The 9,397-nt window shown below is 50.8% G+C and overlaps 1 non-coding gene across 1 annotated transcript in view; it reads left to right on the top strand.

Annotated features, from left to right (window-relative positions):
- Nucleotides 1-9,290: 9,290 nt before the first annotated feature.
- Nucleotides 9,291-9,397, top strand: part of LOC134545442 (small subunit ribosomal RNA) — a 1,989-nt gene continuing 1,882 nt past the window's right edge. The window contains exon 1 of the ribosomal RNA XR_010078542.1: nucleotides 9,291-9,397. This exon is cut by the window's right edge and continues 1,882 nt beyond it. This is a non-coding gene — a ribosomal RNA (small subunit ribosomal RNA).

The following is a 9,397-nucleotide window of genomic DNA, read 5'->3' as shown; positions in this document are numbered from 1 at the left end:
CAGAAAATTCTGGCGGCGACCGAGGCCTCCGCGGCCGAGGAAATGGTCCTTGTTGATTTTACATGTTAAATTAACATGTGTATTAACACAGGCTGGGAGAAGCAAGCCTGCGGGACTCTGCAATACATTGAGCGGGGAGCCAGAAAATTCTGGCGGCGACCGAGGCCTCCGCGGCCGAGGAAATGGTCCTCAATGATTTTACATGTTAAATTAACATGTGTATTAACACAGGCTGGGAGAAGCAAGCCTGCGGGACTCTGCAATACATTGAGCGGGGAGCCAGAAAATTCTGGCGGCGACCGAGGCCTCCGCGGCCGGGGAAATAATCCTCGGTAATTTTACATGTTAAATTAACATGTGTATTAACACAGGCTGGGAGAAGCAGGCATTCTGGACTTTGAAAAATTTCGAGCAGGGGCCGGAGAAATTCTCCCGGCGACCGAGGCCTCCGCGGCCGGGAGAACTTCGGCGCTCGGGCTCCGCGTGTACACGCCGCAAGGCCCATTTTGGGTTATATAGGGGGTAGTGGTGTCTCTGGAGGGAAAAAATACACGGTAAATATTGCAGCCAGAGCCTATGGCAATCTGTTGGCGACCGAGGCCTCCACACCCCGGCAAATTTTCGGCTCTCGGACTGTGTGTATTCCACTGGAGACAGGCCTGCGGGACTCTGTAATATATTGAGCCGGGAGCCAGAAAATTCTGGCGGCGACCGAAGCCTCCGCGGCCGGGGAAATAATCCTCGGTAATTTTACATGTTAAATTAACATGTGTATTAACACAGGCTGGGAGAAGCAAGCCTGCGGGTCGCTGCAATATATTGAGCGGGGAGCCAGAAAATTCTGGCGGCGACCGAGGCCTCCGCGGCCGGGGAAATAATCCTCGGTAATTTTACATGTTAAATTAACATGTGTATTAACACAGGCTTGGAGAAGCAAGCCTGCGGGACTCTGCAATACATTGAGCGGGGAGCCAGAAAATTCTGGCGGCGACCGCGGCCTCTGCGGCCAGGGAAATAATCCTCGGTAATTTTACATGTTAAATAACCATGTGTATTAACACAGGCTGGGAGAAGCAAGCATGCGGGACTCTGCAATATATTGAGCAGGGAGCCAGAAAATTCTGGCTGCGACCGAGGCCTCTGCGGCCGAGGAAATGGTCATTGGTAATTTTACATGTTAAATTAACATGTGTTTTAACACAGGCTGGGAGATGCAGGCATTCTGGACTTAGAAAAATTTCGAGCAGGGGCCCGAGAAATTCTCCCGGCGACCGAGGCCTCCGCGGCCGGGAGAACTCTCGAAAACCACCTCGTTCGTGGTTGTTTGCCGTGCGGGGCGAATCGGGAAATCTAGCAAATAGCTGAAGACATTCTCCCGGCGATGGAGGCCTCGGCGGCCGGGAAAAACGCCCGCGCTCGGGCGTTGCGCGCCCCCTTGGCAAGGCCCATTTTGGGTTATATAGGGGGTAGTGGTGTCCCGAGGGGAAAAAATTAACATGTTAAATACTGCTCCCAGGCAATTGTAAAATGTCTCGGCGACGGAAGGCACCACTACCCGGCATATTTACGCCCCTCGGACTCCGTGCGCCAGCCTGTAATAGCGAATCGGGACTTAGAAAAAAAATTCGAGCAGGGAGCCAGAACATTTTCCCGGCGATCGAGGCCTCCGCGGCCGAGGAATTTGTCATTGGTGATTTTGCATGTTAAATTAACATGTGTATTAACACAGGCTTGGAGAAGCAAGCCTGCGGGACTCTGCAATACATTGAGCGGGCAGCCAGAAAATTCTGGCGGCGACCGAGGCCTCCGCGGCCGGGGAAATAATCCTCTGTAATTTTACATGTTAAATTAACATGTGTATTAACACAGGCTTGGAGAAGCAAGCCTGCGGGACGCTGCAATACATTGAGCGGGGAGCCAGAAATTTCTGGCGGCGACCGAGGCCTCTGCGGCCGGGATAATAATCCTTGGTAATTTTACATGTTAAATTAACATGTGTATTAACACAGGCTGGGAGAACTAGGCATTCTAGACTTTGAAAAATTTCGAGCAGGGGCCGGAGAAATTCTCCCGGCGACCGAGGCCTCCGCGGCCGGGAGAACTCTCGGCGCTCGGGCTCCGCGTCTACCCATGGGGAGCGGGAAGCCAGAAAATTCTGGCGGCGACCGAGGCCTCCGCGGCCGAGGAAATGGTCCTTGGTGATTTTACATGTTAAATTAACATGTGTATTAACACAGGCTGGGAAAAGCAAGCCTGCGGGACTCTGCAATATATTGAGCGGGGAGCCAGAAAATTCTGGCGGCGACCGAGGCCTCCACGGCCGGGGAAATAATCCTCGGTAATTTAACATGTTAAATTAACATGTGTATTAACACAGGCTTGGAGAAGCATGCCTGCGGGACTCTGCAATACATTGAGCGGGGAGCCAGAAAATTCTGGCGGCGACCGAGGCCTCTGCGGCCGAGGAAATGGTCATTGGTAATTTTACATGTTAAATTAACATGTGTATTAACACAGGCTGGGAAAAGCAAGCCTGCGGGACTCTGCAATATATTGAGCGGGGAGCCAGAAAATTCTGGCGGCGACCGAGGCCTCCACGGCCGGGGAAATAATCCTCGGTAATTTAACATGTTAAATTAACATGTGTATTAACACAGGCTGGGAGAAGCAGGCATTCTGGACTTTGAAAAATTTCGAGCAGGGGCCGGAGAAATTCTCCCGGCGACCGAGGCCTCCGCGGCCGGGAGAACACTCGGCGCTCGGGCTCCGCGTGTACCCGCGGCAAGGCCCATGTTGGGTTATATAGGGGGTAGTGGTGTCCCGAGGGGGAAAAAATTAACATGTTAAATACAGCTTCCAGGCAATAGAAAAATGTCTCGGCGACGGAAGGCACCACTACCCGGCGAATTCCCGCCCCTCTGACTCCGTGCGCCAGCCTGTAATAGCGAATCGGGACTTAGAAAAAATTCGAGCAGGGAGCCAGACAATTCTGTCGGCGACCGAGGCCTCCGTGGCCGGGGAAATAATCCTCGGTAATTTTACATGTTAAATTAACATGTGTATTAACACAGGCTTGGAGAACCAAGCCTGCGGGACTCTGCAATACATTGAGCGGGGAGCCAGAAAATTCTGGCGGCGACCGAGGCCTCCGCGGCCGGGGAAATAATCCTCGGTAATTTTACATGTTAAATTAACATGTGTATTAACACAGGCTTGGAGAACCAAGCCTGCGGGACTCTGCAATACATTGAGAGGTGAGCCAGAAAATTCTGGCGGCGACCGAGGCCTCCGCGGCCGAGGAAATGGTCCTCGGTGATTTTACATGTTAAATTAACATGTGTATTAACACAGGCTGGGAGAAGCAAGCCTGCGGGACTCTGCAATATATTGAGCGGGGAGCCAGAAAATTCTGGCGGCGACCGAGGCCTCCACGGCCGGGGAAATAATCCTCGATAATTTAACATGTTAAATTAACATGTGTATTAACACAGGCTGGGAGAAGCAGGCATTCTGGACTTTGAAAAATTTCGAGCAGGGGCCGGAGAAATTCTCCCGGCGACCGAGGCCTCCGCGGCCGGGAGAACTTCGGCGCTCGGGCTCTGCGTGTACCCACCGCAAGGCCTATTTTGGGTTTTATAGGGGGTAGTGGTGTCTCTGGAGGGAAAAAATACACGGTAAATATTGCAGCCAGAGCCTATGGCAATCTGTTGGCGACCGAGGCCTCCACACCCCGGCAAATTTTCGGCTCTCGGACTGTGTGTATTCCACTGGAGACAGGCCTGCGGGACTCTGTAATATATTGAGCCGGGAGCCAGAAAATTCTGGCGGCGACCGAGGCCTCCGCGGCCGAGGAAAAGGTCATTGGTAAAATTACATGTTAAATTAACATGTGTATTAACACAGGCTGGGAGAAGCAGGCATTCTGGACTTAGAAAAATTTCGAGCAGGGGCCCGAGAAATTCTCCCGGCTACGAGGACTCCGCGGCCGGGAGAACTCTCGGCGCTCGGGCTCCGCGTCTACACATGGGGAGCGGGCAGCCAGAAAATTCTGGCGGCGACCGAGGCCTCCGCGGCCGAGGAAATGGTCCTTGGTGATTTTACATGTTAAATTAACATGTGTATTAACACAGGCTGGGAGAAGCAAGCCTGCGGGTCGCTGCAATATATTGAGCGGGGAGCCAGAAATTTCTGGCGGCGACCGAGGCCTCCGCGGCCGGGGAAATAATCCTCGGTAATTTTACATGTTAAATTAACATGTGTATTAACACAGGCTTGGAGAAGCAAGCATGCGGGACTCTGCAATATATTGAGCAGGGAGCCAGAAAATTCTGGCTGCGACCGAGGCCTCTGCGGCCGAGGAAATGGTCATTGGTAATTTTACATGTTAAATTAACATGTGTTTTAACACAGGCTGGGAGATGCAGGCATTCTGGACTTAGAAAAATTTCGAGCAGGGGCCAGGGAAATTCTCCCTGCGACCGAGGCCTCCGCGGCCGGGAGAACTCTCGAAAACCACCTCGTTCGTGGTTGTTTGTCGTGCGGGGCGAATCGGGAAATCTAGCAAATAGCTGAAGACATTCTCCCGGCGATGGAGGTCTCGGCGGCCGGGAAAAACGCCCGCGCTCGGGCGTTGCGCGCCCCCTTGGCAAGGCCCATTTTGCGTTATATAGGGGGTAGTGGTGTCACGAGGGGAAAAAATTAACATGTTAAATACTGCTCCCAGGCAATTGTAAAATGTCTCGGCGACGGAAGGCACCACTACCCGGCATATTTACGCCCCTCGGACTCCGTGCGCCAGCCTGTAATAGCGAATCGGGACTTAGAAAAAAAATTCGAGCAGGGAGCCAGAACATTTTCCCGGCGATCGAGGCCTCCGCGGCCGAGGAATTTGTCATTGGTGATTTTGCATGTTAAATTAACATGTGTATTAACACAGGCTTGGAGAAGCAAGCCTGCGGGACTCTGCAATACATTGAGCGGGCAGCCAGAAAATTCTGGCGGCGACCGAGGCCTCCGCGGCCGGGGAAATAATCCTCTGTAATTTTACATGTTAAATTAACATGTGTATTAACACAGGCTTGGAGAAGCAAGCCTGCGGGACTCTGCAATACATTGAGCGGGGAGCCAGAAATTTCTGGCGGCGACCGAGGCCTCTGCGGCCGGGATAATAATCCTTGGTAATTTTACATGTTAAATTAACATGTGTATTAACACAGGCTGGGAGAACTAGGCATTCTGGACTTTGAAAAATTTCGAGCAGGGGCCGGAGAAATTCTCCCGGCGACCGAGGCCTCCGCGGCCGGGAGAACTCTCGGCGCTCGGGCTCCGCGTCTACCCATGGGGAGCGGGCAGCCAGAAAATTCTGGCGGCGACCGAGGCCTCCGCGGCCGAGGAAAAGGTCATTGGTAATATTACATGTTAAATTAACATGTGTATTAACACATGCTGGGAGAAGCAGGCATTCTGGACTTTGAAAAATTTCGAGCAGGGGCCGGAGAAATTCTCCCGGCGACCGAGGCCTCCGCGGCCGGGAGAACTCTCGGCGCTTGGGCAGCGCGTCTACCCATGGGGAGCGGGCAGCCAGAAAATTCTGGCGGTGACCGAGGCCTCCGCGGCCGAGGAAATGGTCCTTGGTGATTTTACATGTTAAATTAACATGTGTATTAACACAGGCTGGGAGAAGCAGGCATTCTGGACTTAGAAAAATTTCGAGCAGGGGCCGTTGAAATTCTCCCGGCGACCGAGGCCTCCGCGGCCGGGAGAACTCTCGGCGCTCGGGCTCCGCGTGTACACGCGTCAAGGCCCATTTTGGGTTATATAGGGTGTAGTGGTGTCTCTGGAGGGAAAAAATACACGGTAAATATTGCAGCCAGAGCCTATGGCAATCTGTTGGCGACCGAGGCCTCCACACCCCGGCAAATTTTCGGCTCTCGGACTGTGTGTATTCCACTGGAGACAGGCCTGCGGGACTGTGCAGTATATTGAGCGGGGAGCCAGGAAAATCTCCCGGCGACCGAGGCCTCCGCGGCCGAGGAAATGGTAATTGGTGGTTTTGCATGTAAAATTAACATGTGTATTAACACAAGCTGGGATGAGAGGAATTTGGCGGCGACCGAGGCCTCCTCACCCCGGCAAAATATCAGCTACCGGGCTCTGCATATTCCTACAGAAGCAGGCCTGCAGGACTCTGCAATATATTGAGCGGGAACCAGAAAATTCTGGCGGCGACCGAGGCCTCCGCGGCCGAGGAAAATTGTCATTGGTGGTTTGCATGTAAAATTAACATGTGTATTAACACAAGCTGTGACCAGAGGAATTTGGCGGCGACCGGGGCCTCCACACCCCGGCAAAATATCAGCTACCGGGCTCTGCTTATTCACATTCAAGCAGGCATTAGGGACTCTGAAAAGTTTCGGGCGGGGAGCCAGAAAATTCTCCCGGCCACAGAGCCCTCCCTCCCGAGAGTCTGTGTAAATGCCTGTTATACAGGCCCCATGAATTCCAGCCTTATAGGTTATTTTAAGTCTCCGTTCGTGGTTGTTCGTAAACAACTGCGATTCGGGATTTTGACCTATTTCCTATGATCATGTTCCCGGAAGTTAGCCAGCCTCTTTCAGTCAAAATCTCATATTTTGGGTACCTTTGTGAACCCATCGATAGGCCCATTTTGGGTATATTAGGGGGACATGCAATCGGGAAAAATTGGAATTATTTGCAATATGGAAAGAATATGTACATAAATGAAAAGGGAGTCCCCCCGAGTTTTCTCGCCCTATATATATTGCAAAAATATCCAATTAATTATTGTGGAACCTGTAGCACCTTTCTATGAAGCAGAATTAACATTACAGAACGGTTTGAATGCTACCACCTCAGTTTCTCTACAATGCATTGGATTTCAAAGAGGTGAATTACTGTGGATGGTACTGTTGTATGGCTAACAAATCGTCTGGGAAACAATGCAGAATTAAATTAAGAAGGTTGTATGTTTTCTGTTACATGGTGGAGGTGCCCTCTAGTACACAGTAAAATGTTTTGTGGACTGCAGCTCCTTGAGGAATTAATTCAGTATGGGTCTTGTAGTGGTCTGAAAGTGGATGATGAAAAAGAATGTATAATGGTATTCAGAGCACCTCGCGGTGAAGCGGACATGCTACCTCAAAATGCTTGATTGATTCATGCCCAGTTCCCCCAAGAAGCGGTACATTGAAAAAATTGATTTACTTTGTGGATGATACTAGCAAATACTATCCGCTGGGGGAAGTAAGCAGAAATTTGGTGGTCGTATGTTTGTTACATGGTAGAGGTGCTTTCTAGTACACAATGAAATGCTTGGTGTACCGCTGCTCCTTGAAGAATTAATTCCATATGGGTCTAGCCGTGGTCTTAACTGTGAACACGAAGAACTATCTAAAGTGGCCTATCTGTCTGAACTGCAATACACAAGCTGCGAGCCAATGCTATACCTTTCTCAGGTAACGAGCTCTTGTGCGGCGATTCGATTGGATGCGAAATGGTGGGGAACGCGTGTCCGGTCGTCTTAACCAAGTAATGGTTCCCCTCTGTTAACAATGAAATGTTTGATGGATCGCAGCTCCCTGAGAGACAAGTTTCAAAGGGGTTAGTCGCGGTCTTCAATCCTGGCCAAGGTGCAGTCACCATCTATAAGAGATACCTGCTTTACTGAAGGGTAGCAAGAGTTCCCTTGCCCGCATGTTGCTCCGTGGGGGTATATCAGTATAAAGGTAGAAGAAGCCATGATCGGAGCTTCGGTGGATGAGATTGGCGGAGAAGACATGTTCTTGTCTATCTGGTAGATCAGGGGGGTGGCAGCTGATCCGGAGAAAGCAAGCGGACTCCCGATGTTCCGTCGACTCCCAATGTACACTTGAAACATGCACATTTGGGTGGCGAGGGGGCGTTGTGGCCATCCGAAAACATGTCTTCATCTCTCTTATTGGTGGACCGCTGCTCCTTGAAGAATTAATTCCATATGGGTCTAGTCTTGGTGATAACTGTGAACACTAAGAACTATCTAAAGTGGCCTATCTGTCTGAACTGCAATACACTAGCTGCGAGCCAATGCTATACCTTTCTTAGGTAACGAGCTCTTGTGCGGCAATTCGATTGGATGCGAAATGGTGGGGAACGCGTGTCCTATCGTCTTAACCAAGTAATGGTTCCCCTCTGTTAACAATGAAATGTTTGATGGATCGCAGCTCCCTGAGAGACAAGTTTCAAAGGGGTTAGTCGCGGTCTTCAATCCTGGCCAAGGTGCAGTCACCATCTATAAGAGATACCTGCTTTACTGAAGGGTAGCAAGAGTTCCCTTGCCCGCATGTTGCTCCGTGGGGGTATATCAGTATAAAGGTAGAAGAAGCCATGATCGGAGCTTCGGTGGACGAGATTGGTGGAGAAGACATGTTCTTGTCTATCTGGTAGATCAGGGGGGTGGCAGCTGATCCGGAGAAAGCAAGCGGACTCCCGATGTTCCGTCGACTCCCAATGTACACTTAAAACATGCACATTTGGGTGGCGAGGGGGCGTTGTGGCCATCCGAAAACATGTCTTCATCTCTCTTATTGGTGGACCGCTGCTCCTTGAAGAATTAAATCCATATGGGTCTAGTCTTGGTGATAACTGTGAACACTAAGAACTATCTAAAGTGGCCTATCTGTCTGAACTGCAATACACTAGCTGCGAGCCAATGCTATACCTTTCTTAGGTAACGAGCTCTTGTGCGGCAATTCGATTGGATGCGAAATGGTGGGGAACGCGTGTCCTATCGTCTTAACCAAGTAATGGTTCCCCTCTGTTAACAATGAAATGTTTGATGGATCGCAGCTCCCTGAGAGACAAGTTTCAAAGGGGTTAGTCGCGGTCTTCAGCCCTGGCCAAAGGTGTTTAGAAATGAATACTTTTCGGACCAGTGGGCAAATTAGTTCACAGCGAGCCCACGGGCCAACGGTCTGCTCCCGCAGTGGGCCGCGCCCGAATGTGGGCACCGATCATATAATTTGAAATCCACTCGCCAAGTACCATGCGAGTTTCTAAGAGCGCGATATATTCGCCAGTGAAAGCCTTGGAAGTTTGGCCTCGCCTACTCCCTAGGAAAATTAATTAGAGATGGAAGGAAAGACTTTGCAATTGCAAAGCGGGTGTCGATATTGGGAAGTCGCCCCCGTACTTGTTGATACAGAAGGAAAAAAAAATGTACATCATAAGATTCGGACCCGGTGCTCTGCGGACCCGGGAGGTTCCTCCGAACGAAAAAAAAAGCGGCTAGCAGCTCCCTGGTTGATCCTGCCAGTAGTCATATGCTTGTCTCAAAGATTAAGCCATGCATGTCTAAGTGCAAGCCAAAATAAGGTGAAACCGCGAATGGCTCATTAAATCA

The sequence above is a fragment of the Bacillus rossius genome, unplaced genomic scaffold (assembly GCF_032445375.1).
Source record: "Bacillus rossius redtenbacheri isolate Brsri unplaced genomic scaffold, Brsri_v3 Brsri_v3_scf725, whole genome shotgun sequence".
NCBI classification, from domain to species: Eukaryota; Metazoa; Arthropoda; class Insecta; order Phasmatodea; family Bacillidae; genus Bacillus; species Bacillus rossius.
The sequence above is the reverse complement of the archived record's forward strand: the minus strand, read 5'-3'. Positions and strand labels throughout refer to the sequence as shown.